Below are 13,454 nucleotides of genomic sequence, written 5' to 3' on the forward strand. Positions count from 1 at the left end.
GAATAGACAGTAAGTATCTTTATCAAAGCCAGCAGTAAAGAGAAAGCTGCAAAGCTAGACAGATTAGAATAGACAAATTAATGAATATACAAGAGCAAATGAGCTATTTGGTAGTGAGATGAGATAATCAAGGAAAGAGAAACATCTCACCAGGGACAGTTGGCTCTCAGAAGTGTCTAGGCGATCTCAGACCCAATTCCTAGAAAAAGTTGTAATAGACTTAGGTAGGAGTGGGGTTGTGATACTCGAGAGTTTTACCATAAGCATTAATATCATGATCAGCATGAGTATTAGTAGATTGTGTGAACCTGGGCAAGTGGGCTGTGTAACTACAAGCAAGTAACCCAAACTTTCAGTGGACCCTTCTAACACTTTAAGATTATGATTCACAGAGCAATTGCTTGTATGCATTGGGAGAGGGCTCTATTACTCAGATCTCTATAAGCCAGTGAAATTTCAGGTCCAAATTTTTTAAGCTAGATTATTGCCTAGGATCTTTTCTGTTGTTCAATTGCTCAGTCCTATCCAACTGTTGGTGACCTCGTGTACCATATGACATCAATGTTGTTCATGGGGTTACTTGGCAAAGATACCAGAATGTTTTGACATTTCCTTTTCCAGTGAATTAAGAGGTTTGCCCAGGGTCACACAGCTAGTAAGTGTCTGAGGCCAGATTTGAATTCAGGTCTTCCTGACTCCAGGCCCAGCACTTTATCTACTGAACCATCTGACTTCCTCCAAGATCATATAGGAGGTATTGAATAAATGTAGGACAGTAAAGTCAGGATCTACAGAGTGGAGTCACAGGACCACTGACTTGGACTAGTTGTGAAATAGCATTTTTTCCAAAGCACTTTCACATGTCTTATCTCATCTTACACCTGTGTGAGGCAGTATTATTCTCTCCATCAGACAGATAAGGAAACTGAGACCCAAAGTACTTCAGTGACTTGCCCAAGGTTATTGAGGTGAAAATGAAAGAATCAGGACATCAAATGCTTTCCACTAACACATAGGACCCACTTCCCCGACTCGACTTTATTTTATTTTTATTTTTTGCTTTTTGGAGGGCAATTGGAGTTAAATGACTTGCCCAAGGTCACACAACTAGTTTTTGTGTTAAGTGTCTGAGGCCGGATTTGAACTCAGGTCCTCCTGACTCCAGGGCCAGTACTCTATTCACTGCACCGCCTAGCCACTCCACACTCTTAACTTCTTTATTGAGGTCTATCCAAATCAGAGACCTCAGAAAGACAACCCATGGTTTCCAGAATAATCCATAATAATGGCCAGACCTAAGTTTCCCAGATCTTTTTTCTCCAAAGAGTTTATAGATCCATCCTGGCTGTGCTTATATATCACCCTCAGTAGAGGAGGGATGGGCAGCACTTATCCTTATTAATGGTAGGGAATTATAAGCTCAAGTGGGTTATAGGAGAATAGTTTGTCTAAGACGACACAGCCAAACCAATGGCTAGAACTCCTATTATCTCCTACTGGGCAAAAGAGAGACCACATATAGGGACCTTAGATAAAGAGCCGAAAGGATCTCAGAGCCCAGCTAATCTAGCCCCTTCATTTTGCATTTGAGGAAACTGAGGCTCAGGGGGTTAAGAGATAAGGGACAGCTAATAAACATCAAAGGTAGGATTTGAACCCATTTCCTTTGAATCCAAATCTTGTGCTCTTTCCATTATAGTGTTAAATTGTTAAATCTCACATTAAACAACCTACTACCCCATGTAGTTTCTGGTTTTTGTTTTGTTTTGTTTTTGCTTTTTGGAAGGCAGAAGTTAGGGCAACTGGGGTTAAGTGACTTGCACAAGGTCATACAGCTAGTTTTTGTGTTAAGTGTCCGAGGCCGGATTTGAACTCAGGTCTTCCTGACTCCTGGGCCGGTGCTCCACTCACAGCACCATCTAGCCACCCCAGCCTCTATGTAGTTTTCTTGTGAAGGAACAGTAGAAAGCTGCTGAAGTTCTAGTCCTGGCAACATCTCTCAAATTAACCGGCCTGGTCTGACTAGTATGCCCAGATCTGGCCCTACTCCGCCATCTGGTGGTCGTAAAGAGCATTGTGCATAAAGTACTTGGCAAACCTCAAATTACCATTTTATTGTATTTATTGTTATGATTGTTCACTGCACCTTCCTCCCCAGAGCAGCAGATCAGGAGTGTGGAGGAGGGGAGCAGAGAGGAGGGGGACAGAAGCAAGAAGCTAGGGGATAAGGATGGAAAGCGGCATCTATTTAAGATGAAAATTCAGATTGTATATACTTAGAGAATCAAGTAAAAAGCTACTTGAAAGAATAAATGACTTTAGGAAAGTTGCAGAATATAAAAGAAACCCACACAAATCCTCGGCATTCCAATATATTTCTAACAAAGTCCAACAGCAAGAAATAGAAAGAGAAATTCCATTTAAAGTTACTGTAGACATCATAAATTTTGGGGAGTCTACCTGCTAAAACAAACCCAGGAACTTTATGAAAACAATTACAACACACTTTTTACACAAATAAAGTAAGATCTAAATAATTGTAAAAACATCAGTTGCTCATGGTTAGGCCAAGCTAACATAATTAAAAATGTGTTTTTTTGTGCTCTTTCTTTTTTTTTAATTTATTTTTAGTTTTCAACATTCATTTCCACAAGATCTTGGGTTACAAATTTTCTCCCCGTCTTTCCCCTACTCCCACCCCAAGATAGTGTGCCTACTGAATACCCCTTCCCCCAATCTGCTCTCTCTTATATTCTCCTCCACCACCCCCCAACTTTCTAGTAGGTAAAGATGGATTTCTACTCCCCATTGCCTGTATATCTTATTTCCCAGTTGTATGTAACAACAATTTTTTGGTATTTGTTTTTAAAACTTTGAGTTCCATATTCTCTTCCTTATTCCCTCCTCACCCACCCCCACTGGGAAGATAAGCAATTCAATATCATATAGGTTGTACAGGTATAGTTATGCAAAATGTTTCCATAGTAGTTATATTATGAAAGATTAACTGTATTTCCCTCCCTCCTATCCCACCCCCCACTTATTCTATGTTCTACTTTGACCCTGTCCCTTTTCAAAAATATGTGTTCCTAACTACCCAATCTGCCCTCCCTTCTATCATGCCCCCTCTTATCCCCTTCCCCCTATTTTCCTGTAGAGTAAGCTACCCAAATAAGTGTGTATGTTGTTCCCTCCTTAAGCCAAATTCAATGAGAATAAGGTTGACCCATTCTCTTTCACCTTCCTGCTCTTCCCCTCCATTGGCGAATAGTTTTCTCTTGCCTCTTTTATATGAGATAATTTACCCTAATCTATCTCTCCCTTTCTCCTCTCATTATATTCCTCTCTCACCTCTTCATTTTATTTTTTAGATATCATTCAACTGATTTGATTCCTATTCAACTGATCCTGTGCCCTCTGTCTATGTATACATGTACACACATATACACACACTCACATATGTATTTGTACCCACATGCACCCTCCTATACATACATATATGTGTATACATATATATTCCCTTCAATTATCCTCATACTGAGAAAAGTCATGAGTTACAATTATTGTTTTTTCCATGTAGAAATGTAAATAGTTCAACTTTAATAAGTCCCTTATGATTTCTTTTTCCTATTTCCCTTCTTGTGCTTTTCTTGCTTCTTATATTTGAAAGTCAAATTTTCTGTTTGTCTCTGTTTTTTTCATCAAGAATACTTGAAAATCCGGGATCCGTGTTCCTCTCACAAAATGCCCGGCGAAGCGACAGAAACCATCCCTGCCACAGAGCAAGAGTTGCCACAGCCCCAGGCTGAGACAGAGTCTGGAACAGAACCTGACAGTGATGAATCAGATCCAGAGCTTGAGGAACAAGATTCTACACAGGCAACCACGCAACAAGCCCAGCTGGCAGCAGCTGCTGAGATCGATGAGGAACCAGTCAGCAAAGCAAAACAGAGTCGAAGTGAAAAGAAAGCACGAAAGGCTATGTCCAAACTGGGACTTAGGCAAGTGACAGGGGTTACTAGAGTCACCATCTGGAAATCCAAGAATATGCTCTTTGTAATCACAAAGCCAGATGTGTACAAGAGCCCAGCTTCAGATACCTGCATAGTCTTTGAGGAAGCCAAGATTGAGGATCTCTTTCAGCAGGCACAGCTAGCTGCTGCTGAAAAATTCAAAGTTCAGGGTGATGCTGTTTTAAACATACAGGAAAACACACAAACTCCAACTGTACAAGAAGAAAGTGAAGAGGAAGAGGTTGATGAAACAGGTGTGGAAGTTCTAGACATAGAATTGGTCATGGCCCGAGCAAATGGATCCAGAGCAAAGGCTGTCCAAGCACTAAAGAATAGCAGTAATGATATTGTAAATGCAATTATGGAATTAAAGATGTAACAATCTGGAGACAAAGACCTTTTTTCACTGTTTCAGAGAAGATTAAATGCAACCTGATTTGAAATTTGTACTGTTTCTATCAATAAAGTTGTGACTTCTTGTTGGATGAACACAGTAGCCGCTTGCTCTGCACGCACCCCACAAGAATGTGGAGACTTCAGAAGCCTGACACAGATTACTTTAGTACCGGTATTTTGGATCAGCCCCAGTTGGAGAAATGCAGGCTTCATTTTCTTTGTTCCTATTGTAGGCCCTCCCGCTTTCTGTAAGATACCTGGAATGTTTGGCTTTCTTTTCTTACAGTGAACACATCTTCCTACTAAACAAGGTTTTTTCCTCTACCAACTCAAACTTTTTCCCACTTCTTTGCTCCTAGTTAAACATCCTACCAGCAAGCCTTGAATCATCATTTCATTTTGGGGGAGGGGGGTACAGAGTGTACTTAGTCCCTTGACCCTCGTTTAATTCATAGTCTTAAAAGATCTTGTTTTCTTTCTGGCAGACAATTGGTGGTCTTGTCCCTTCCTCTGAGGACCAAGGGCTTTATTGGTGTTATGGTGAAGGGAAGGGCCTAAAGATACTATATAGTAAAGGTAAAGTGATCTTTGGGAACATATTAATTAGACTATAATCAATTATTAAAAGCAAATAATTGAATCAAATACAACTGAACACAATCTAACGTTCTATAAATTAACTGAGGAAGAACTCCCCTATTTGACAAGAATTGTTAGGAAAACTGGAAGGCAGCTTTGTAGAAATTGGAGTTAAACTTTAAAAAGCTCAAAATGGAAATGAAGCCTGAATTTTAAAGGTCCTACCATTTGAAAAATTAGAACTATGATAGTTATCTTTCAAAGAAGCTATTACTAGGAAAAATGTTCTTAACCACAAAAACAATAGAGGCAGTAAGGATAAAATAGATAATTTTTGTTTATATGAATTATAAAAGCTCTCAAGAACAAAATCAATGAAAAGCTAGGTAAGGAAGCTGTCACTGGGGAAAAAAATTTGCATCAAATATCTTAAATGATCTGATGGCCCAAATAATGCAAGTAGCTAAAAGCAAGAATCAGGTTCTCACAAAAATTTACAAACCAGGGCGGCCAGGTGGCTCAGCGAGTAAGAGCACCAGCTCCAGTGTTGGGATGACCTGGGGATCGAATCCAGGCTCAGATTCTTAGCACCACACCCAGAAATAACTGGCTGTGTAACCTCGAGCAAGTTACTTAACCCCAATTGCTCATAAAAAAAAAATTTACAAACCAAATGGTATGAAAGCCTCCTATTTACTAGGAAGAAAAAGAAATCAAAATGTGAGATTGCATAACCAGTAAATTCATAGATGTCCAATGATGGGGCTAATCGGTGTCTGAAGGGCTGGGGGAGCTGTGATCTGTTTGAGTTATTCTTGTGGGAAAAAATTACTAAAATACTCTGACTCAAATCCTGCTAGAGATAGGCCACAAGGAGGTAAAGGACATGACCAAAAGTCTAACATATACAAAAATGTATAGCGTCAGTGAGCTAGAAGTAAGATGTCCATCGTTTAGGGAAATGATTAACAGTGTGTGAAGCAATAGGATGTTAAATAATGATCAATATGAAGAATTTAGAAAGCTATGAAGTAAGCATTACCAGGAAGACCAAGTTTGACCCTGGAGAAGAGGTAAGGAAAGGAATCTCCCCTCACTGCAAAGGTGGGGGACTGCTGATATTTCAGGTGTTGTAGCGTGTTGTTTGATTGAACTTGTCTTAAATTTTTATTGCACTCTTTATATAACATTTCCACATATCTTACCCTACTCCCTCCTGTACATAGTGAGCCATCTCAAATCATTGGGGGGGGAAGGATAAACAACTAGTTTTCTTGTGTCTTTTTTTAAAATCTTTGTTCCATGAACTCTCACTGGGTAGAAGAGGGCTATGTTCAGAAATGGATATGATGTAAAGACAAGCATCAAAAATAAAATTACTTTTCAGACAACATGAATTGAAAAGGACCTTAGGTAACACCTCCATCATCTGGAAATCTCAAGGAATATATTCTGGACAGGACAGGCAAACAGCTGAACGTTTATCCCATTATACACTAAAGTTTTGTAAATTGTATTATCTACTTCCCTGCCTTAAATATGTAAAACGCTTAAAGCACTATGTAAATGTTAGCTGTGTTCATAAATAAAATATCTTGTATATATAAAAAAAGAATGCTTGAAAATCCTCTGTTTCATTGAATGACCATATTTTCCACTGAAACATTATACTCAGTTTTGCTGGGTAGGTGATTCTTGGTTTTAGTCCTTAGCTCTTTTGACCTCTGGAATATCATATTCTAAGTCCTTTGATTCCTTCATGTAGAAGCTGTTAGGTGTGGTATTATCCTGATTGCATTTCCACAATACTCAAATTGTTTCTTCTGGACACTTTGTAATATTTTCTCCTTGACCTGGGAACTCTGGAATTTGGCTATGATATTCCTAAGAGTTTTCTTTTGGGGATCTTTTTCAAGAGGTGATCAATGAATTGTTTCAATTTCTATTTTGCCCTATGGTTTTAGAATATTATGGCATTTTTCCTTGAGAATCTTGAAGGATGATTTCTAGGTTCTTTTTTTGATCATGGTTTCAGGTAGTCCAATAATTTTTAAATTGTCTCTCTGGGATTTATTTTCCAGGTCAGTGGCTTTTCCAATGAGATATTCGCATTGCCTTCTATTTTTTCATTTGTTTGGATCTGTTTTAAAGTATCCTGAGCTATGCAAAAGTCCTGTTTCTATTCCACCATCTTGACGAGGGTGTTAGTTTCTTCAGTATATCTTTTGGTCTCCTTTAACAGGCTTTGGCTCCCTTTTCATGATTTTCTTGCATCATCCTCATTTCTCTTCCCAATTTTTCCTCCACTTATCTTACTTGATTTTCAAAATCCTTCTTGAGCTCTTCCATGGCCTGTAACCAATTCATATTTTTCTTGGAAGCTTTTGATGCAGGAGTTTTGCCTTTGTTGACTTCTTCTGGTTCCATGTTTTAGTCCTTTTTGTCCCCCAAAAAGGATTCTATAATCTGATTCCACTTTCTCTACTTCCTTATCTTGCCAGTCAATTACTTGACTTTTGAGCTCTTTTCCATAGTAGAACTCTGCTCCCAGAGTGGGAATTGCTGGGGTTTCACAAATGTCAGAGGTCTGAGAAGGGTTTCCTCTCTACAGCCACCACAAGCTCTGGCACACTGGCATTTCTCATCCCAGGACCACCACCCAACACCATGATCTAGATCCAAGCAGGTCAAAGCAAGAATGATTACCTTCTGAATGGTCGCTTGGTCCCCCATGATCTGCAGGCCAGGAGCTCCAGAGGCATCCATGTGGCAACATCTTCGGTCACCACGCCTCTGCCACTTCTGACCCTGGAGGCAGGGGCCAGACTGTACTCTTCTGTCACCCAATTCCAATGAGTTCCCCACTGACCTTTTACTTTCTCTTTGGTGTTTATGGGCTGAGAAGTCTGGAAACCACCACAGCTGCTGGTGATTCATTCTCATGAAGTCTGTTCTGGCAAGTCAGGGCTGACCTGGGTCTCAGACCACACAGCTCATGCAGGACTGCCTTCAGCTCCCAGTTCGGGCATGATAGACTCTTCCTGTCAGTCTGCCAGGTTGCCTTCAGTGGAAGATTTGTTTCTGTCTGTCACTTTGTGGGTTCTGTAGCTCTAAAATTTATTTAGAGTCATATTTTACAAGTATTGGAGGTGGTTGGAGGGGGAGCTCAGACAGTTTCCTGCTTTTACTCCTCCATCTTGGCTCCACCCAATATAATAAAAAATGATAATTTTACCTAAATTAATTTACCAATTTAGTGCCATATCATTCAAACTACCAAAAATTATTTCTAGACCTAGAAAAAATAGTAACAAAATTCATCTGGAAGAACAAAAGGTCCAGAATATCAAGGGAGTTAATGAAAAGAAATGCTAGAGAAGGTGGCCTAGTCATACCAGATTTTAAACTGTATTATATATCAGTCATCAAAACCACTTGGTACTGGCTAAGAAATAGAGTAGTGGATGAGTGGAATAGGTTAGGTACACAAGACACAGCAGTCAATGACTATAGTAATCTACTGTTTGATAAACCCAAAGACTCCAGCTTCTGGGAGAAGAACTCACTATTTGACGAAAACTGCTGGTAAGACTGGAAAATAGTATAGCAGAAGTTGGGCATAAACCAGTATTTTACACCATATACCAAAATAAAGTCAAAATGGGTTCACAATTTAGATATAAAGTCTGATACTGTGAGCAATCTGGGAGAGTAATAGTTTACCTGTCAGATATATGGAGAAGGGAAGAATTTATGACCAAACAAGAGATAGAGAATGTTATGAAATGCAAAATGGATAATTTTGATTACATTAAATTAAAAAGATTTTGTATAAATAAAATAAATGCAACCAAGATTAGGAGGGAAGCAGAAAATTGGGAAAAAAAATTTATAACAAGTGTCTCTGATAAAGGTTTCATTTCTAAAATATACAGAGAACTGAGTCAAATTTATAAGAATACAAGCCATTCTGGAGAGCAATTTGGAACTATGGCCAAAGGGTTATAAAAATGTGCATACCCTATGACCCAGCAATACCACTTCTAGGGCTGTATGCCAAAGAGATCATACAAGTGCAAAAAAGACCCTATGTACAAAAATATTTATAGCAGTTCTTTTTGTGGTAGCAAAGAATTGGAAATCAAGGGGATGCCCATCAATTGGGGAATGGCTAAACAAGTTGTGGCATATGAATGTAATGGAATACTATTGTGCTATAAGAAATGAGGAGCAGAGGGACTTCATAAAAACCTTAAGAGACTTGCATAATCTGATGCTGAGTGAGAACCAGGAGAACATTGTACACAATTACAGACACATTGATGACTAGATTTGATAGACTTGGCTCTTCTCAGCAATACAAGGTTCTAAGACGGCTCCAAAAGATTCATGATGGAAAAATCTATCCACATCCAGAGAAAGAATTACGAAGTCTGGATGCAGATGGAAGCAAACTACTTACTCTCTCTCATTTTTGTTTTGTTTCTTCTCTCTTGTGGTTCATTTCATTGGTTATAATTCTTCTTTACAACTTGACTATTGTGAAAATATTTAATGTGAAGGTATATATTGGATTGCATGCCATCTTGGGGGGGAGAGGGGGAGAAAATTTGGAACTGAAAAGTTCTGGAACTGAGTGTTGTAAACTATAAATAAATAAATTTAAAAGAAAAATATGACAATTGTGTGTGTGCATGTGTGTGTGTGTAGTGGACTGGTAGGGAATTGCATGAGTGTGTGGACACTAGAGGTGACTTGTCAAGACTTGGAAAAAGCTGGTGGTCTAATCTGGGTGGAACATAGAAAGGATAAAAGGAGATAGGGGATGGGGAAGAAGGGTGAAATGTGAAATAAATCTGGAATGGGAGAATAGAGGTAGATTGTGAAATGGCATCTTAAAGAGTTCATATTTAATGCTATGGCCCCAGGGGAAATAGGGAGACACGGAAACCTTTTGAACAGGGCAGTGGAATGATCAGATCTGTGCCTCACTAAGGAATATTATTGTGATAGCTGATATGTGAAGGAAAGATTGGCAAGGAGAGAGATTGGAATCAGCTCTTACATAGTCTAGGCAAGAGGTGAGGAGAGGCTTAAACTAGAGGGATAACAGTGTGAGTGAAGACAAGGAGATGAAGGAAAGGTCTGTGGTGGAGGCAGAATCACCAGGAACTGACCACCGATTAGATGGTTTGGTGTTGGAGAAGGAATAGTCAGAAGGTAGATCAAACCCTGGGTATAGGAGAAAATTGTGAGAATCAGTGGAAATGAGGGACCTTTGAGTAGGGAGAGTTTTAGGTAGAAGAAGATTGGTTCGATTTTGAACATTTGCAAATGAGATGTGGAGGGTGCATCCAGGCAGAGACAGTGAGCAGACAGCTCAAGATAGAGAGCCATAGCTCAGGAGAGAGAGAGAGAGAGAGAGAGATTTCTACATCCGGGAGAATCTGCACAAGGATTATTCTTGTATCTCTGGGAGCCAATGAGATCCCAAAGGGAAAAGATATAGGGAGAAAAAGAAGGTTTATCAAGAGAATTTTTATCAATGACTTGGATAAAGTCATAGGTGTAATGCTTCTCAAGTTAGCAGAGGGCATGGGGGGGGAGGGGCTTTCTAACAGGGTAGATGACAAAGTGAGTATCCAGAAAGACTCTGACAGGCTAGAACATTGGGTTACACCTACTGGGGTAAAGTTTAATAAAGGAAAAATATTGTCTTATGCTTAGATTCAAAAAGATAAATTTCTGTCTTTGCATGTAATTGGAAAAAATAAAATATTATTTTTAAAAATAAAGAAAAACAAAAAATCAAGTTCACAAATTCAAGAAAGGGTTGGCATGGGTGGCTAGGTGGCTCAGTGAGTAAAGTGCTGGCCCCGGAGTCAGGAGAACCCGAGTTCAGTTCCAGCCTCAGACACTTAACACCCACACAAAAAAAAACTAGCCGTGTAACCTTGGGCCAGTTAACCCCAATTGCCCTTCAAACGGCAAAAAAAAAAAAAAGGAAAGGGTTGGCATGACTAGACAGAAACTTCTCTATGTGTTTTCAAAGACTGATGGTCAACACAAGTCAGCAGTGTTATATTACACTGTACTAAGAGAAGTATGATGTTTGGGACTTGAGATGTTAACCTTGACGTGTCCAGCCTTGTTTGTGTCACATATGGAGTCCTGTGTTTAGTTCCAGACACTATATTTCAGCAAGAGTATTGATAAACTGAAGGACAAATGGAGGAGCTGGCCAAAGTTTGGGGATTAATGGGGACATACAACAGGAAGACAAGGGGGCAAGAGATTGCTTGTTTTCTGTCTACCTCACTATCTATACAGGGTTAAAACTCAGAAGGAAAAAAATGAAACCAGGGGAAAAGTTAAAGCTTTGGAACAAGAGGTGGTAGTGAGGATGGAGAACACATTTTGGAGGTTTTAGGTAGTAGGAAAGGAAAAAGAAAAGGAGATTAGGAACAGAGAAGGGAAATTCAGTCCAGTATCTTGGAAGTAGGAGAGGAAACATTCTATTTAATGGTGAGTTCGAAGGTGGTTGGGTTAGAGTGGACCAAGTGGTTATAGGTATTAGCAAGACTGAAGAATTTGAAGTGCAGGATGTATGAAGGTCATCAACATAGTGGGCGAAGTCTTTAAGAATAAGGACCAGAACGGGGATGGAGACAACACTGGGGAGATAAGAAGTAAAAACTCATCAGGAAGAAGGAGAATGACCAGGAAAGATCTATCTTTGGTTACAGGTGATTTCCCAGTAGCAGACTCAAATTCCTCAAAGGCAAGAACTTTTTGTTTCTTTATCCCCTTTAGTTAATATGGTGCCTGGCATACAGCAGGATCTGTATTAATGCTTATTAAATGGAACTGGATGTAATCCAATCCATTCTCCATTCAGATGACAATGTGATTCTCCTAAAACACAGATCTAGCTCCATCACTCTTCTACTCAATAAACTCTAATGACTCCCTATTACCTCTAGGATGATAGATATAAAATCTTCTTTTTACTTTGAAAATCTTTTCCCAACATGGACTTTTCCTATTTTCCCAATGTTCTTATTCTTTATTCAATCCCTCTACACACTCTGTGGTTTAGCAACACTGATCTCTACATAACACTTTTATCTTTCAGCTCTTCCTTTTCATTAGCTGGAGTACTCTCCTTCCTCATCTCCAGCTTCTGGATTCCCCTTCAAGACTAAGCTCAAATTCTACCTTCTTTAAGACAGTTTTATCAGCCCAATCTGCACCTCCCACCTCCTTTTATGCCTTCTCTCTGATATTACCTTTCACCTACCCTGTCTATGCTTTGTATGTACAAAGTTGTTTGAATGTTGTCTCCTCCCATTAGGATGTGAACCTCTCGAGGGCAGGGATAGTGTTTTTGCCTTTCTCTGCATCCCTAGCATTTAGCAGTGTGCCTGACACAGAGTAAGTGCTTATTAAATGTTGGCTACCTGATTTGCTGAATTGAATTGATGACAACAACATGGACTTAGACAGGGTGTAAGCTTCACAAAAGGAGAGATGGCTACTGAGTGATGTTGGCAGAGCTGTGGTCTAGAAGTGGGGAGAAAGGAATAAGTCAGTTTCTCCTGGCCTGTATACCAGAGGGCTTGAGAGGAGCAACCAGCCCTGGAGAGGATGGCCAGGACTTAGATGACCTAGGGAGAAAGCCAGTTTTCAGTGAGTGCAGAAAAAGTCAAGAGTATGAGAGGAAGGGATCTAAAACCAAATTAGTCAACAAAAGAGAAGCTCCTTTGGGTAGAGACAGAAAAGTAGAGGGAAGCAGGAGGGCTAGGGCTGAACTGGAAAGGAATGAACAAAGGGAGGGAGCAGGGGACTTAGTTTTTCATATCAACGAAGACCCGTTTCACAGGAATGAGAGGAAGTCAGAATTTACTAGCCTGGCTAAGGGATGGCATCAAACAATGAGGAACATACAAACTCTATCAGCCCAGACATTCTAATTAGAAAGATGATAGAAGACTGATCTGCCACCAGTATCTCTCAAATAGAGCCCTCAGTTGATTGGGGATGGGGCAGAGATATGGAGGATATAGGCTCCAAGTTAAGGAGGTCTCTCCCTTTTTCTTTTATTCTTTGTTGAAAACCTTTCTAAACTTTGTGTCATTTCTTACAACACAATAGTTTTCTACTACATTCGTATTTGTTTTTGAGCCATTTCGTTGAGTCTGACCCACTCTTCATGACCGCTTTTGGGGTTTTCTTGGCAAGGGTACTAGAGTGACTTACCATTTTCTTTTCCAGTCAATTTTACAGATGAGGAACTGAGGCAAACAGGGTTAAGTGACTCACCCAAGGTCACACAGCTAATAAATGTCTAAGGCCAGATTTGAACTCATGAAGATGAGTCTTCCTGATTCCAAGTCCAGGCTTCTACCCACTTTGCCACCTAGCTGCCCCATTACATTCTTATACTATACTATAGCTTATTCATCA

At 39.7% G+C, this 13,454-nt stretch overlaps 1 pseudogene; it reads left to right on the plus strand.

Moving 5' to 3' along the window:
• The first annotated feature begins 3,710 nt into the window (after positions 1-3,710).
• LOC138163444 (nascent polypeptide-associated complex subunit alpha pseudogene) lies at positions 3,711-4,696 on the plus strand (annotated as a pseudogene).
• The last annotated feature ends 8,758 nt before the right edge of the window (positions 4,697-13,454 follow it).

The sequence above is a fragment of the Petaurus breviceps genome, unplaced genomic scaffold (genome assembly GCF_028583685.1).
Source record: "Petaurus breviceps papuanus isolate PSGF00001 unplaced genomic scaffold, PetGlider_PUasm1.0 188, whole genome shotgun sequence".
In the NCBI taxonomy this organism is placed as follows: Eukaryota; Metazoa; Chordata; class Mammalia; order Diprotodontia; family Petauridae; genus Petaurus; species Petaurus breviceps.